Source organism: Aotus nancymaae, unplaced genomic scaffold (genome assembly GCF_030222135.1).
Source record: "Aotus nancymaae isolate 86718 unplaced genomic scaffold, 86718_ANA_hifiasm-v0.15.2.pri h1tg000002l, whole genome shotgun sequence".
NCBI lineage: Eukaryota > Metazoa > Chordata > Mammalia > Primates > Aotidae > Aotus > Aotus nancymaae.
In genome coordinates, this window is record NW_026988413.1 from 2,160,699 (window position 1) to 2,178,089 (window position 17,391).

Below are 17,391 nucleotides of genomic sequence, written 5' to 3' on the forward strand. Positions count from 1 at the left end.
GTAATTTTAGTAGATACGGGGTTTCACCATGTCGGCCAGGCTGGTCTCAAACTCCTGATCTCAAGTGATCTGCCTGCCTAAGCCTCCCAAAGTGCCAGGATTACAGGCATGAGCCACCATGCCTGGCCAGGCGTGCGATTTTAGACAGGTCATCTCATTTCTCTGAGCCTCAGTCTCTTGATCTGTGAAATGGGGCAATACAGAATCAACTCATGGCAACATGAGGAGTAAATGAGGCAATGTGCTTTGATCACAGTCTGGCATGGAGTTAAGACCAAGAGCTTTAGCTTCTGCTTCCCGGTGTCAGTTTTTCGGCACACACACCCATGCAGATTCCCACCACCACCACGAGCTACAATGAATTCACAAACAGTAGAAGATATCCCACCAGGAGAGCAAGGCAAGCCAGCAAGTGTACGATCTCACGATGTGCTGGGTGTTCCCATGTATTTCCAATGTTCCCAGCTTCCCCGTTAGGACAGACACGTATCACCTTCATTTACAGATAAGCTAAGGAAACTGATGCTGAGAAGGATTGGCGAGCTTGCCTGAGGTCCCATCACAGCTGCTGTGACCCAGACCCACCTGGCCTCAAAGCCAGGCTCCCTCTCCCAAGCTTCACTGCTCCACGCAGCAGCCGCACGATGCCCAGGCCGTAGAGGACACACAGACGCGTGTTTTCTCACCTCCTTCGTCCATGTCACTAACTTCTAAGATACTCTTCTCAGACTCTTTAACACGGATTTGGTAATTTATATTTCTAATTTGAATGGAGTCCTAAAATTTTAAAAGCCTCATTTTGGCCAGGCACAGTGGCTCATGCCTGCAATCCCAGCACTTTGGAAGGCGGAGGTGGGAGAATTGCTTGAGCCCAGGAGGTTAAGGTGAGCTGTGGTGAGTTCACCAAGCCCAGGTGAGCGGGGATCGTACCACTGCACTCCAGCCTGGGTGACAGAATGAGGCTCTGTCACAGAAAAAAAAAAATTATTAATGTAATTTAATAATAAAGAAAAAGTCACTTTTTTTGAAAATTATTTAACATTTTTATACACAACTATAAGATAAGGATATTGTGGAATGATTTTACATTTGTTTTTCTTTAATATTTTCAGAGGCTACGCTTAAATGCGTTTTAAGATAAAGGCCAACACTGCGTTAATGAAGGGCAGATGCTCAGTTGTGGATCACTGAGGCAGTCTTTTAAAGCTTCGTTAGCTGGCAAGACAGATATTATTAGCCGTGTATATCATTAAAAGGCTCATGTTTGAATCAAATAGTCTTTATTAATTTAATTATTAAACCAAATCCACCATCATTACACTCCCTTTCAAAAGAAAAATTGTATTATCAATATATTTCCCATCAAGTATTCCTAGGAGCTTACAACCTCCTATAGATCTATATTCACGGTCTGAATGAGGTCCTATGTGTTAAATATTTTATCTTCTGTATCTGATGCCTTTTATCATCTAAAAATATTTTATAATAGTTTGGGGAAAGCAAACCCTCTCTCTTAAGCTATAAGCCATCAATTAAAAGGAGGGCTGCTTCGACGAATGGAAGTCACACCGTGATTCCTCTGCAGAGGAGCCCAGCAGGCACTCTCCCCTTAGGTGATCTACGTGTGAAAGATTTGCTAACTAACAATAAGTGTAGTGTGGGGATCACTCAGAAAGATGGAAAGGTGACAGTGATGCGGATGACGAGAGCATTAATAAAAGGAGTCCTAAATTGCTAAATCAGTAAGTCCCAATCTAGGGTGTCCAGGTATCCGTGGGAAGGGGAGGGCAGTGTCTTCCAGAGAATTCCCATATATGATTCATAAAAGCTTCATTGAAATCCTGCACTCTCTCTTCAAGAGGTGGCCTTAGCCAAAGTCTTCAGAATCTCTGGTTGGAAATGGAGTTGGCTTACCTCAGTATGGAATAAATGTTCTCCCTCTCATGTGGACAAGAAGCTCAATATGAATTTGATTAATTTTTTTAAAGTAACGCTTTTTTTTGAGACAGAGTCTCACTTTTGTCGCCCAGGCTGGAGTGCAGTGGCGTGATCTTGGCTCACCACAACCTCTGCCTCCTAGGTTCAAGTGATTCTCCTGCCTCAGCTCCCAAGTAGCTGGAATTAACAGGAATGCGCCACCACGCACAGCTAATTTTTTGTATATTTGTAGAGACAGGGTTTCTCCATATTGGTCAGGCTGGTCTTGAACTCTACACCTCTGATGGTCTGCCACCTCAGCCTCCCAAAGTGCTGGGATTACAGGTGTGAGCCACCGAGTCCGGCTTGCAATGCGTTATTTTAAATACAGTCTGCTACGCAAGTAAAAGGTGGTTGGGGAAAAGAAAAGGGTCTTTCATGGTGCTAATTTTAGGCAGCGACCAAATGAATTCTAGGAAGATTATATACAGAGCAATCTATTACGATTATACACAGAGAAATCTATTAAGATTATATACAGAGAAATCTATTAAGATTATACACAGAGAAATCTATTAAGACAGATTTATGACCAGGTGTGGTGGCTCACACCTGTAATCCCAGTACTTTAGGAGGCAGAGGCAGGAGGATTGTTTGAGCTCAGGAGTTCGAGACAAGCCTGGGCAACATAGCAAGACCCCATCTCTATTTAAAAAAACAGATTTATAATTAACATCAAAACCTATTAGGCTACAGATTCTCATTACTAAATATCTGGCTAAGAAACCAGAAGGGAGAAAACCCACAAATTTGAAAAGACCAAACAAAATGAACAATCTGTAATGAGTTAATTTTAATAGTTTATATTAAATATTAATAGCTTAGCAAATCTCCACTCACCATTTAGAAAGCACTGGCCTACACCCTGTAGACTATTCTAGAACAGAATGTTATTCTGTGCTATTGACAAAGAATAGGTCCTAGTTATTTGAGAACTAATATATTATTCACCCCCAACCTCCAAGGACACTTCACGGTCTTTTTCCTTCCCTGTGTCCTTAAAAATAAAGGGCAGCCTTGATATACTGAATTTACTTACGTACCTCAAAAGCCCTGAAAACTTATGCAATGCACACAAACACGTCAAAAATGAGGCGAGCATTTCTGTGATGAAGTGAGAAATGTGTCTCTAGGAGCTTCTTGTGTCATTTCACCGATGAAGGGGACGGGATCATGGAAGGCGGAGACTCAGCCCAGGGCAGGGGAAAGCCTCCCATGGTGACCTTCCCTTAGGCTGAGCCTGCCGGCTTCTTCTGCAGCAACCAGAAGACCAGTGAGAACACGCATCCGTAAAGAGCTGCGGGATTGTTCAGCGACGCGGGTGGTTTTTATGGAATTCTTACATTTGGAATTTTAGAAGCTAAAGACAAAAACCCAAAAAGCGGTCAACCAGTGATTTTTGCAGGACAGCTATTTTCTTTGGCTTTTGTGACAACGCCCAGCTCTAGGATTTTGAGGCTTGGTGGCTTTAGGTGAAATGCAAGGTCATGCCAGGTTGATTTAGTGCATTATTAGCTGTTTATACAGTACTGAAGCAGCACATGGCGTATGAAAAATGACTTTCCGATCTCAGGGAATAAATCAGGACTAGCAAGTGATTCCACTTAATACTTAACTTTAGCCAGTAAAATATTACACCTGTTATTATTCAGGGCAAACACAGCCCTTCCATTTGTTTATTGAGGAAACAATTTATTTGAGGACATTTAATTGCAATAGTGAAACCCGACTTGGGGGGTTAATCCCCGTTTATCGATGCAATTAAAAGCAGTGCGTGCTGTGTCTCATATTTCTTATCTAGGGGTAGAATGTTGACACAACCCGGGTGTCGAGATGGGTGTGCTTGAGAGTATCTGTGCTGTGCGAGGTGTAAGGTGGGTGCTGCATCACGCGTACAGCAAACACAACTCTACTCTGTGTCAGCGTTTGCATAACCTAATTGGAGAAAGGCTTCTAATTTGATTTTACTTGGAACAATATGGGTTCAAATTGTTATATAGATCCAGCATTGTTTGTTTTTTTGTCAATGATTCATGGTATTTTAATGCCCCAGAGGCAAATGCTAAAGCTTCTCATCACACAGTTGGCAATATTCCCCAATTCCCTGGGCCCGAATTCCACCCTCGTTTTCCTTTCCCCACCACTAGATCCCTATCCTCTATTATCTCAGATCTTGCTGCCTCTTGTCTAAGTCAGTTCCTGGTGTCTGCTCCCTCACAGCTTGCTGGGGCCTGTGTCCCTTGCACACACCCAGGTCAGAGGTTCTCACAGGGGAGTGTGAAGGCTGGCGTCACTTCCCCTCTGTCCCTTCCTGGGATCCATCATGAGATGAAGCCAGAGGAGGCAGTTTCAAAGATCTTGACAACATCTCTCTTGTAGGGACCACTTTCCATCTCATTTTACAAGACTACTATGTTGTTGACCTCCAAGCCAGATAAAGACACAGCCAGAAGAGAAAATGACAGACCGATATCCCTAATGAACACGGATGCAAAAATCCCCAACAAAACACTAGCAAACTGAATTCAACAGCATTTCAAAAGGATTATTCCCCGTAATCAAGTGGGATTTATCCCTGGGATGCAAGGATGGTTCAATATTACAAATCAATAAGTCCAGTATACCACATTAACAGAAGGAAGGACGAAAACCATATGATCATCTCATTGCATGCAAAAAAACGGTTGGACAAAACTCAACATCCTTTCATGATTAAAAAACTCTCAACAAATTAGGTGTATGGTAGAAGAAATGTGCCTCAGTACAGTAAAGGCCGTATGTGACAAGTTCGCAGCTAGCATCATATTCAATGGTGAAAAGCTGAGAGCTTTTCCTTTAACATCAGGAAGAAGACAAGGAGACCCACTCGCATGGCTTCTGTTCGACATTGTCCCAGAAGTCCTAGCCAGGGCAAGTAGGCAATAAAAAGAAACAAAAGGCATCGGATAGGAAAGGAGGAAGCAAAATTGTCTCTGTTTGAAGATGACATGATTTTATATATAGAAAACCCTGAAAACTCCACAAAAAAACTGTTAGAACTGATCAACAAACTCAGCAAAGTTGACAGATACAAACTCAACATACATAAATCAGTAGCCTTTCCATACATTATGAACTATCTGAAAAGCAAATTAGGAAAATGATCCCATTTACAATAGCATCAAAAAGAATAAAATACTTCCATGTAAATTTAATCAAAGAGGGAGAAGATCCGTGTCCTAAAAACTGTAAGACACGGATGAAAGAATTAAAAGTTTACAAATATGTGGCAAGGCATTCCTTGTTCATACATCAGAAGAATTAATGTTGTTAAAATGGCAGCACTACCCAAAGCAACCTATAAATTCAGTGCAATCCCTGTCAAATCCCAATGGCATTTTTTATATATGTAAAAAAAAAAAATCCCAAAATTCACATGGAACCACGAAAGACCCCGAATAGCCAAAACACTCTTGAGAAAGAAGAACAGAGCAGGAGGCATTCCACTTTCTGATTTCAAACTATATTGTAAACCTACATAATAAAAATTAGCAAGGTTCTGGCATAAAAACAGACACATAGACCAGTGGAACAGAATCTAGAGCCTAGAAGTAAAGCCACACATATATAGTTAACTGACATTTTTTCGACTTTATTTTCTATAGAGATGGGGTCTCACAAAAGCGTCTAGTCTGATCTCGAACCCCTAGGCTCAAGTGATCCTCCCACCTCAGCCTACCAAGTAGCTGGGATTATAGGTTCGTACCATCATTCTTGGTTCGGGGTAACTAATATTTGACAAGGATGCCAAGAATATACAATGGGGAAAGAGTTATCTCTTCAGGAAATGGTGTTAGAGAACAGATATACACAAGCCTAAGAATAAACTTTGACCCTTATCTTATACCACTCACAAGAATTAACTTGAAATGGACCAAAGCCTTAAATGTAAGACCTGAAAAGGTAAAACTCCTAAAAGAAAACAAAGGAAAAATCTCACTGAGAGTGGTCTTGGCAATGACTTTGTGGATCGGACACCGAAAGCACAGGAAACAAAAGCAAAAATGAACCAGTGCAATTACATCACATTAGAAAGCTTTTGCACCACAAAGAAAGCAGTCAACAAAGTGGAAAAACAGCCTATGGAACAAACCGCATGTCTGATAAAAGGTTGATATCCAAAATACATCAGTAGCTCGTACATCTCAATAGCAAAAAAAAAAAAAAAAAAAAGTAATAATCTGATGTTAAAATGGATAAAGGGCCTGAACATGCATTTTTCCAAAGGAGACATGCAAAGACCGACAAGTACCCAAAAACGTGTTCAAAATCCTCGCCATCAGAGAAACGCAAACCAAAACCACCAGCCGGCACTCCATACCTGTCAGCGTGGCTACTATGGAAAAGACGAGAGCAGTGCTGAGGGTGGGGAGAAAGGGGAAGCCTGTACAGAGTTGGTGGGAACAGGAGCAGTGCAGCCACTGCAGAAAACAGCTTGGAGGCTCCTCCACATATGTGCAATGAGAACTGCCATATGACCCAGCCATCCCGCTTCTGGGTATATGCCTCAGAGAAACAAAGTCGGCATCTCAAGGAGATATCTGCACTCCCATCGTTATTATGGCATTATTCGCAATAGCCACATCATGAAATAACCTATCTACCAACAAATGCATGGAAAGAAAATGTGAGATATATATATATATAATCTTTGTGTACATGATGGTGGTTAATAAAATGACAAACGGGGGCCAGAAGCAGGACATCGTCCTGTCATACAGAACAGAAAAATTGAAGATTCTGGTGCTGTTTTCTACGCATCCCAATGTCCTTTTCCTTTTGAAGGACTCTGGGAAGCACGTTCTGTGACACACCCCATCGTATGTAAACGGCAGGTTAAGTCTGACTTCCCAGAGCACTGCTTCCTTCCCCACTCTTGTCTCTGCTGTACAGGATTTGCTCATGTTCTCTGGTTTTTCATATGTGCACACTTTCCTCCTCCAAGGAGCACAGAAAGGGCATTTTAAGCTGTGTCCTTATCCTTCAGTATCAGGTGGGATACTGATCTCGAACCCCTAGGCTCAAGTGATCCTCCTCACACAAAGCACTTGCTGACCTGGACCACGTGAAATAGCCTCATCGGAGCCTAGAGTTGGAAAAGTGCAGGCCAATGTCACTCACACCATGGGGAGGGGCCGCCTCACAAGCGCAGCAGCTGTGGCCTCAGCAAGTCTGGCTGGTCACCCTTCGGCTGGCCTTTTAGGCCCTGGCTCTGATCACGTTCAGATGGAGCTGGATGGAAAGAGAGCCCATCACTTTCCCAGGGTGAACCAGGGGCTGCTGGGGGGAGGCTGGGCAGATTTCTGCCGATTTCAGTCTAGTGCTATTTAACTGCCAAGCACTCTTCCCCGTTAACCTGTCTGTAGACACCCCCAGCTAACATTCAGAAAGAGAAGATGAGCAAATGTCGGATTTCCCTCGGAGATGGCCTCGGGAGCCTGCAGGGAGACTGTCAGCTGCTGAGATCCTGCTGGGAATGGCAGTGTTGGAGATTTCTGAGGAGTCGCTGACCTTCTCCCCCTCCCCTCCCATCTTAGCCAGAGGCCCTGAAGGAATGGCTGCCAGCTTCACTTGACCTGAAACCCTCCTCTCCCCTCAAAAAAATGCCATTGTGTAACAGCAGGCATTCTCCCCGAGGGACAATTTCCGAACGGCGCTGGATTCGAGTCAGGAGTCAGGCCCGGGTCGGGCCACAGATCACTGGACAACCCACAGCTCCTTTACCCTTTCCGACCTGGCCTCTAGGTCCAGATTTAAAACGGTGAAATTCTTCACAAGGCAGCCAGCCCCAGCCCTGCCTGCAAAGAACAAAGCTAAGGACAGGGAAGGAATCTTCGGGGTCGAAGGCAAGGGCTCCCCGCTCCTTCCCTGGCCACGGGAGGCTGCCGCAGGAGGGCCCGGGGGCAGGCTCACGATTCCCAGTGAATCTCACCTTCCCAGCTTTTAGGGCGCAGGTCTTGGTGAAAAGGGGGTGGGGGTCTCTTTGCTCTGGGGAGAACCCCACGGTGACAGCGCGCTCACTGTTCCGGGGAGCCCTTTTCACTCTGGGAGTCTCGGGCCTCGAAGGCCCAGCCACTTAGAAACACACGGTTCCAGCTTCCTTCTCCTTGCAGGGAGGGCGAGGCCGAGGGGCTCCCAACTCCCGGGCGGGAGGAAACCCGGAGGAAAAGGCCGGAGCTGGGGTGGCAGGGCCCGCAGGGAAGCGGACGGGGAAGCCGCCATCCCCCTCCAGGAAAACGCGGGGCGAGGCAGCCCGAGGGAGCGGGCAAGTGGGCCGGACGCCGACGCCCCCCACGCGCGGCTGAGTCACGGAACGTCGCCGCAGACCCTGGGCTGGCGAGCGCCACGCCGAGCCGGGGGCACCGCGCGAGGCCCTCGGGACCCGGTGCTCACCGCGGCAGGAACGGGCGGCCCGGTCCCCTCCCCGCATCCCTCTTCCCGCGGGCCGAATCGGGGCTGGGGGGAGACGGGGCCGGCACCGGCTGGTCGCGGAAACGCGGGGCAGCGGGCGCCGACGCAACGCGCAGCCCCACAAACCCTCCTGGGAGGCATCCCTTACTCGTCAATTAATTAAGGGAAGCTGGAGCCCCCTCCCGTTTAAGCCGAATTCAGGCCAACCCGCGGGAGGCTGTGGGGGTGGGGGGCTGAGTGCAGCCCCCAAAAGCAAAGCTGCGCCCCTCCCGCGCTGGCGAAGAGGTGGGGTGGGGTGCTGGAGAGGAGACACCGTCTCTTAAAAAGTGATTTTAAAGTCTTGTAGGGCAGCGAGAAGGGAAGGGGTGGAACCGACGTGCCAGGGCAGGGACGCGGCGCTGGGCCCCTCTGCGGGGCCTTCTTATCCCGGAGCCACTGGGCTGGGACAAGCCTAAACAGAGAGAATTCCAAGTAAAGGCCCAGACCTGACACTACGGGCTGCCCGAACCTTGGCCCTGGACAGCGAGAGGCGCCTGCCGAGGTGCCCACCTGCCCCAGGAAGGAGCTGCGAGGAGGCCAGGTGGTGCATCCTGGCCAGATGTTTAAGACAGATGAGGAACGAGTACTTAAAACCCACATTATATAGTTCTGTCGGGGATAAAATTGCATGTGCTGACCCATATATTCTAACTGGAAACGGACTCAAGTCACTTAAAATATTGCAACGTCGATAGGACTAATTAATTGGAAATAAGAAACGAAAGAATACAATTAAACGAGAAGAGAATCATTTTCTAATTTAATAGAGGGACATTTATAAAGATCACAAGCTAAAAGGCATCGAATGATTCTATCGACATTCTATTAAATCAGCCCCCGAGGTCTGCGTGGGGAGGAGGGCTCCGGGAGTGCCGAGTCCTGGGCCGGGTTCGGTGACCGCCTGGAGAGGCTCCTGCTACGAACCGAACGTTTCGGACGCGGCCCTTGCCGCAGAATTTACTCTTCTTAGCCCGCGCCTCAGACCCAGCTACTCAGACCGCCCCAGCCGGGAGAATCCTGCCTCCCCGCCCGGGAGTCCCCGGTTCGCAGATATATCACAACAAAATTACTAATTGGAAAATGAAATTGTCAATAAAGCATACCCCCCGCGTATACAATATCCTTAAATATTAAGATATTTTATTAGACCCATTTCCTAACAATAATTTATTGCAATAAAACAGACACCACAGGTCCCCTTAAATTGTCTTTTCATAATGAATAAATGTAAGGGGGCTAATTAATATATAAACTAGCCCAATTTGTCAAGTTGATTTGTATTTTAGTTAATTGTGAAAGTAATTACCACATGGTCAAATTAACAGCTTTCTGGAAATGACCAAGCCCGAGGTTTTATTTCCTTCCTGGGTGAAGAAAATTCATTTTTCCAAGCTCTTGATGTGATGAATAAAAGTCATAAATCTGGGTGATTGGTGCAGGCAGAGTCTAAATGGCTTCATATTTCATTTTAGGTTTAATAGAAATATTCATGCTCTGTTTTAATGAAATTAAATTGAAGGGGGATGGGGCCGGGAGGTGGCGGTGGCCGGGGGCTTAAAGGGACAGCGCACATTTTCCTTTGCCGCCCATGAGCCAGGGCGTAGGGGTCACCTCCGCCGGCTCCGGAGGGCCTCACTCCTGCTAGCGGGAGCCGAGGGATGCCTGGGAGGGCCCTTCCTGCAGCGGCTCACCTGAAACGCAGGTGAGGCCAGCTACTAAAACCTCAGTCCAGATGCACTCGAGCACCCTCAGCTCCCTCCAACCGAGCAAAGTAGGGGTCTGCGCTGGGGCGGGTTTGGTGCCCTTCCGCATGTCCCCCAAGCTCAGGCCCGCGCAGCCCCGGGCGGGGTCCCAGTGTCCTGCACTCTTCTCCTGGGGTCGCGTCGGAGGGATGCGTGGCCACCCTCCCTCATGCCCTCGCTCTCCAGCGCCCTGCGACCTTCAGCTAGGCTCTGCCTCGCGTGAAAACTGTCCCCGCCGAGCCCAGACGCCAGGGCCCCGAGCCTTGGAGCCATAGCGCTGAGCCACACTGGCGCTGCCCCGCCTGCAGAGAAAGAGAAGTTTCCAGACACAATTATGTGCATCCGGGTCGTGGTGCTCTGAGTTAAGGGGGGCCACGCTCTCTCAGCCGCTCTGGGAAGCTCGGGCGAGGCCAGAGGTCCGTTGGGGCGTCCCAGGGCTCCAGGACTGTCCTAGCCAGGCCGAGCCCCTTAATGGAGCTGATCTGTGACTTGTTGATTTCCCCTGAGCAAATAAGGCTTTGATGCAGTTCCAGCAAGAGTGGTTAGCTGATGAATTGACAAAAACTAATCAGCTTTATTGGGAAACAGGTTAAGGGCACGGGCGTGTCAATAACTCTCAGCCTGACCCCCTCGTCCATTAGCTCAGGCAGGCTGATTAGAGTAAGAAGACCCTCTCGCAGTTTGCGCTGAAATCGCTTCCATAAACTCACCATTATTAGCAGTCGATGCGAACAGCTCATTTAGAGAAGACATCGCAGGCAGGCCACATCTATCATCCGGGTTTATGGATCATTATCTCATTTACAGAATGTCGCAGGGTAATATGTTTTTGGCAATAGCCTTGGCCCCGCGCCTGGGCTGGCCGCTCTCTTTTTAGCAGCTTCCCGGGAACCTCCTTCCCCAGCGTCCGGCCTGGAACTCCGCGTGGACGCTTCTCAGGCGGGAAGGGAGGACAGGAAGCCACCCTACACGTGCGTCCTGGCACGCGCGCACACAGGGCGCACACTCCTCACGTGCTCGCCGCAGTCTGTGGCGCCCGGCTGTGAGCCCCGAGGACCAGCGCGGCAGACGCCCCTCCTGCAAGCTCCTGGCTCGGAGCCCACTGTTAGGAGTTGCTTCAACCTCGGAGCCCGGGCGAGTTAGGGGTTCTGCTCGGGCACCCGCATGCCCCAAGCTTGGTGGCAGAGCAGGTAGCCAGATGCATCCCAATCGGTGCGCGCGCTGCGCTTACCTGCGCCTGGGGCGGCGGCCTCCCTGCTCAGGCCTTGGCCCACTAGGCCGCAGAGGCCTGGGTGCCCTGGGACCGTCCATCCCTAGGAAAGCCCCTCTCTACCCTCCGGCTCCCCCGGTTCCCCCGGCCTGCGGGCCTGACCTTGCCTCCCTGGGGCGTGCCGCTCCCCTCCTCCTCCGCTGCGACTCCGGGGCCCAGATGCGCCCAGGCTCCGGGAGTGAGCCACCTGTTCCGCCGGGTAATTATTTTAATGTAAAGGGCCCAGAGTCACAGGGTTCGCGCCTCCAGCAGCGACAGACGGCGGCGGGACAGAGGAGCGCTCTCCAGCCTTTCAGTGGAATTTCCCAGATGGGCCGAGGGGACGCCGGGGCGGGTCACCAGGGGCCCTTTAACGAGTTCATTAGCCAAATTATCTTGCCCGAAGCACTGGGCCCAGGAGACTGCGGGGAGGGTGGGGGCAGGGGGCTGGAGGGTCTTTCTCCCTCCCATCTTGGTCTCTGCAGAAACAGCGGAGAGGGGCCTGTGTGCCGAAGAGAAGAGAAAAGACCCAGCCGGCCCTGGCCGGCTGCTGCAAGGAGGGATCCCGGGGTGCGTTTCTGCTGCAAACAGGACACCCGCTGTTTTCCGCTGGGAGGAGCCCAGCCCGGTCAAAGGGCAAGTGGAAAAGAAGTTACTAGAATCATGCGAGGAGGAGGTTATAATACGATAACGCCATCGACCCGGATTATGGACGAGCCCTGGCCGACAGGCCTGCAGTCAGAGCAGGTGGTAGTCTTCGCGCCTGGGTCCTCCGCCGGTGGCCCCTCGGTGAGGCTGACGACTGTCCAGCTGTTCCCAGGTGTGGCGTAGGCACTGGCCAAGGCTGCAGGAGAAGACGCTGAAACCCCAGAGCGACTGGAGCCTCCTGGCAGGGGTGGGCACGCTAGGGGCTTGGAACTGTCCAGAGTCCATTTCCCATCTGCCCCCACCCCACACACCCTTACTCTGTGTGGGACGGTGGTTTCTCCATGCCTGCATTCTCTCTGGTAAAATATTCCCAGTTCAAATGGTGAGGTTGGCAGCGGGCTCTTTTTTCAGACAGGGGCCTGCTCTGTGGCCCCAGCTGGAGTGCCCGGTGCAATCCTAGCTTACTGCAGCCTCACCTCCACCCCTGGGCTCAGGTGATTCTCCTGTCCCAGCCTCCCAAGCAGCTGGGACCACAGGCACCCACCACTGCTTGGGCTAAGTCGTAGGTTCTGGACAGATTAGCTTCCCAACGCAGTTAGAAAGCAAAGGGGAGAGGAATGGGAGCGGGGAGAAAAGCTGCCCTCGGAGGAGGGGAGGAGCGGGAAGAAAAGCTGCCCCCGGAGGAGGGGAGGAGCGGGAAGCACGCTAGGCGGCCCAGCCCAGTCCACTGCCCTATGGAGCCCCTCCCAGGTGGGTCCCAGCCAGGGCCCACAGGAACACTGTGTTGGGGACCTCGTCAGGCCTTGAATGTGTGCACCTGTGAGAAAAGGCTTGGGCAGGGTTGCCAGCGGTGAACTTGACCACAGACACCGTTTGCCCATCCTGAGGAATCCCCCTCACTGCCACAGCTCTGGGAAGTGGAATAAGAGGAGGTCTCTCCTCTCTCTCTCTCTCTCTCTCTCTCTCTCTCCTCTCTCTCTCTCTGTCTCTCTCTCTCTCTGTCTCTCTCTGTCTCTCTCTCTCTCTGTCTCTCTTTCTCTCCTCTCTCTCTCTCTCTGTCTCTCTCTCTCTGTCTGTCTCTCTCTCTCTCCTCTTTCTCTGTCTCTCTCTGTGTCTGTCTCTCTCTGTCTCTGTCTCTCTCTGTCTCTCTCTCTCTTTGTCTCTCTCTCTCTGTCTCTCTCCCTCTCTCTGTCTCTCTCTCTCTCTGTCTCTCTGTCCTCTCTCTCTCTGTCTCTGTCTCTCTCTCTGTGTCTCTCTCTCTGTCTCTCTCTGTCTCTCTCTCTCTGTCTCTCTCTGTCTCTCTCTCTCTCTGTCTCTCTCTCTCTCTCTCTCTGTCAGCCGCCAGCAGCTGCAGCTTTTGCCACCTCAGCAACTACTAAATAGACCAATTAGCGCAGACTTCCTGCCATTATCGAACATGGGCTTGGACATTAGTGCACCACTATTCAGCCATAATTTCCAGTCAGAATGCACTAAAAAATTCACACACTGAAGCATTCCAATGTCCCTGAGCCACATCTGTGTGTATGTGTGCTTCTTCCCTGTGTTCCGCCCCTACCCCCAGCAGCCTGCAAGGCAGCAGTCACCGTCCAGGCGCGATGGACGCCACCTTCTGTGACTCGCGTTGAGTTGTGTGTTGTTTCCGGGTGGCAGAGCTGCGGGTGTCCGTCAGAGCCACCCTCCCCGCCTCCCTCTGTGGGGGATGGGGGGACAGGTGGGTTCTCACGGGGTGCCCGGGCCAATGCTACCAGAGAGCAGTGCGGAGCCTTTGGAAGAGCGCTGATTCGGAAGCACGTTTTCCGTGGAGGCTGGAGGCTGGGCCTGGTAAAGCGTGCAGGCAGCGCTCTCAGCCTCACCGGGAAGGCCTCCTCTTTGCAGGACTCACACAGCACTGTGGCCCGCACGCTGGTGTCTCTCTGGAGGTGGTTCTGCGGCGTTCTGGAAAACATCCAGCTTGTGCATGTGTTTGGTGTCTACCTTGTTTCTGCCAACAGTCTGCCGAGGGTCCTGCGTGAATCTGGAATAAAATAAAACGAAATAAAATGTTTGTAGCAAAGAAAAAAAGACTCCAGAGAAGGCTTTCATTTCCATGGAGGGTCGTCATTCCCCCAACACAGTGAAAGGGGCTCAAAGGAGCCTCCCTTCCCTCCCGAGGTTTCTTTCTCTTTATGACACTGGAAGCTCTGAAGAGGGTGGAGAGGATGTCACCTTGTGTCAGAAAGAGACCTGGGCAGCCGCTGAGCCGGGGTGGCCAGGCCTGTCCCTTCCCTCCAGGGTCTGGGGAGGTTGGGAAGCTGCCCCAGGTCTGAAAGGAAGCAGAGATTTTTGTCTTTGGAGGAAATTTCCAAAAATAGAAGGCCCCTGGGTCACTGCATTTGACTAACGTAAATCCTTCGGCACCTCCCTAACTTCTCACACCAAGCCCCCTGGTAGGACTGGTTGTTTGCAGCAGGGGCTGGGCCCAGAGAAGAGGCTCAAGCTAGTGACTTGGGGGTGTTCTAGGGGGCTCGAATTCCCAGTGCCCCTCCCAGCGTGGGGAGAGTCAGGGTGAAGGTGCTCTCTAAAATGGGAACAGGAAATCCAGGTTGCAGGGAGAGGCTGAGGAGGAGGGGCTGAGGGAGAAAACCCAGGGAGCAGAGCACACAGCAGACCCCGGCCGCCTCAGGACCCGCCTCGGTTTGAGGGTGTGAGCTGTGAGTCTTTGGGTCACTACTCCTGAGCCCACCCTTTCCAGACTCCTTTAAGGCCCCGCTCCCGGGGATCAGAGAGTAGGTCAGCAGATCAAAGGACAGCACTAATGACTTGATGCCTTTGGCCCCCCGTGGCTCCAGGAGGGCTGGGGTGGGTGGGGAGACCTGAGCAGATGCCCCCAGCTCCAGGGACCCTAGGCCCTCTGCACAGATCCTCCTTCCCTCCAAGCCCCAGGAAAGAGGTCAGGGCATCTCCCACCAGTTCCTGCACTGGCCGTCCGGCTCCCACCCCAGCCCAACTCAGCTACTTCCTGTGCCAGGGCAAGTCCCGTCTCGGACACATGCTTAGGTCCTGACCTCTGGCCAGTTACAAGGCATCTTCGTGCCTATTTCCTGAAGAAAGCCTTGAAAGTTCACACTGAAACCGAACTGAGTCAATCCCTGAAGAGCATGTGGTTTCGGCAGGATGAGCTGCTCATGTACCTGCGCCCCGCTGCGCCTGTTGTTCTTGGGCTTCAGCTTTGGAAACGCAAGATCTGCCCCCGCCTCAGCCACCCAGTGCCCTTCTGAGCACCTGCTCCATTTCACGTGGAAAAAACATATCTAAATGACAAATTAATGAACAGTCCCTGCCTCGCTTCTTGTGAATATGTGAATGCATAGGTTTTCCCCAGTCCTCACAGGTTCCCAGTTTCGTGTGTAAGTCCAGATATAAATAGACACAGACTACAACAGTGTTTTCTTTGGTGATGGTTTGTAGAAATCACCGTCTCCTTCCCAAGTAGTGGAAGGAAGGGTAATTGCAGGCACCCTTCATTCCTTAGCACAAGATCTGTGGGAAGCAGGTGCCTGGGTGGGCAGGGAGGAGCTGTGGTGGGAGCCAGCTGATTAGGGTGCACCAGGCCTTCTTTGCCTGTCTTGAGAAACCAGGAGTTCTAGGGAGAAGTCTCGGAGCTGAGTTCTGCCCACGGGACCGCTGGAGGGAAAACTCACCCGGAGACAGGTTTGGGAGCACTGCTAGGATCAGACCTTTGACCTCTCTTTGTCTCCCTTCCTGAGACCCAAGCCCAGATCCAGTCTGCCCCAAAGCCAGCTGGGCTGGATCAATACAGATACTGGGAACAGGAAGAGACCCAGCAGGCTCCGCCTCACACATTGTAAACCACACAAAGATCCACACTTCCCAGCTAGCCCCTTCTCTCGCCCACACCTGCCTCTCTCCAGGCAACTCTACAGAGAACCTGCATTTTCTGTTAACGTGTTCTTAAATAGAAACAGAACATCTGATCATTTTAAAGTCCTGTAGCACCTTAGAGTCCATTGGGTCCAACCCCTGCTCTGTAGACAAATAAACAAATCCACCAAGATAAGGAGCTTCAGACTCCTGAAACGGCACCGCAGCTAGAAAGGCGGCCCCAACAGGGCGCAGAGCTGCTGTGCTGGGCCTCCTGGTACAGACACCTGAAGCACCCGCCCGCACGTCCCGTCTGTGTTTCCAGGGAGGTGCCCTCTGCAGGTCTCAGGCAGAGGAGAAACCTGAGGGTGTGAAGGGATTTTGGAGCGCGGTTACCGCAGAACAAAAAGGGGTGAAATGAACTCCTCTAGAAGTTACCCAGAAAGTCACAAAACCCTCCCCATGATCTTGCTGAGGAAGATGAGTCTAGACTGCACACCCCATCAACAACTAAAGTTACCCTGGCAGTGGGTGTTTTTGGCTGGAGAGAGGAACGGCACCCGCTCCAAGGTCCATCCTGGGAGATTTCTTCTGCAGCACTCTCTTCTCTCCACTTCCTCAGTCACTGACCTCAGGACCTGCCCCCAGCAGATGGGGGTGATGAGATGAGAAAGGCATGTCGGCCTTCGCACCAAACCCCTGGAGGAGGAGGGGGAGGCCAAGGCTGTGCTCTCTACCCCGGGGAGGCAGGGTCACAGACAGGGCTTCCTGCCTGGAACGGGTGGCTAAGAATCTCTGGTCTCCTTTATAAGCCTTCCCTCCCCAAAACAAACAGATAGGATGGGGACCCAGGGCAGCAGGGTGGGAACTGTGTGGTCCCTGTTGTCATACCTGGTCCCACTCCCAGCTCTAAGGCTAAACTGTCTGCTGGGAACAAGAATCTCAAACTCTCCGAACCTGTACTCTAGAAAATGGAGATGATAGGCCAGGCGCGGTGGCTCACGCCTGTAATCCCAGCACTTTGGGAGGCCGAGGTGGGTAGATTACCTGAGGTCAGGAATTTGAGACCAGCCTGATCAACATGGTGAAACCCTGTCTCTACTAAAAATACAAAAATTAGCCGGGCTTGGTGCCACATGCCTGTAATCTCAGCTACTGGGGAAGCTGAGGCAGGAGAATCGCTTGAACCTGGGAGATGGAGGTTGCAGTGAGCCGCAGTCGGGGCATTGGACTCCAGCCTGCGCAACAAGAGCTAAACTCAGTCTCAAAAAAAAAAAAAAAAAAAAATCTTCCTTCCAGTGTCATAGTGAAGATTAAGGATGAGAATTCTAGAAAGCTTATGGCACGTAGTAGGTGTTCAAGAAATGCAAGTGTTTTCCTCTCTCCACTTAGAGGCAGAACTGCATGTTATCACCCCAGAGA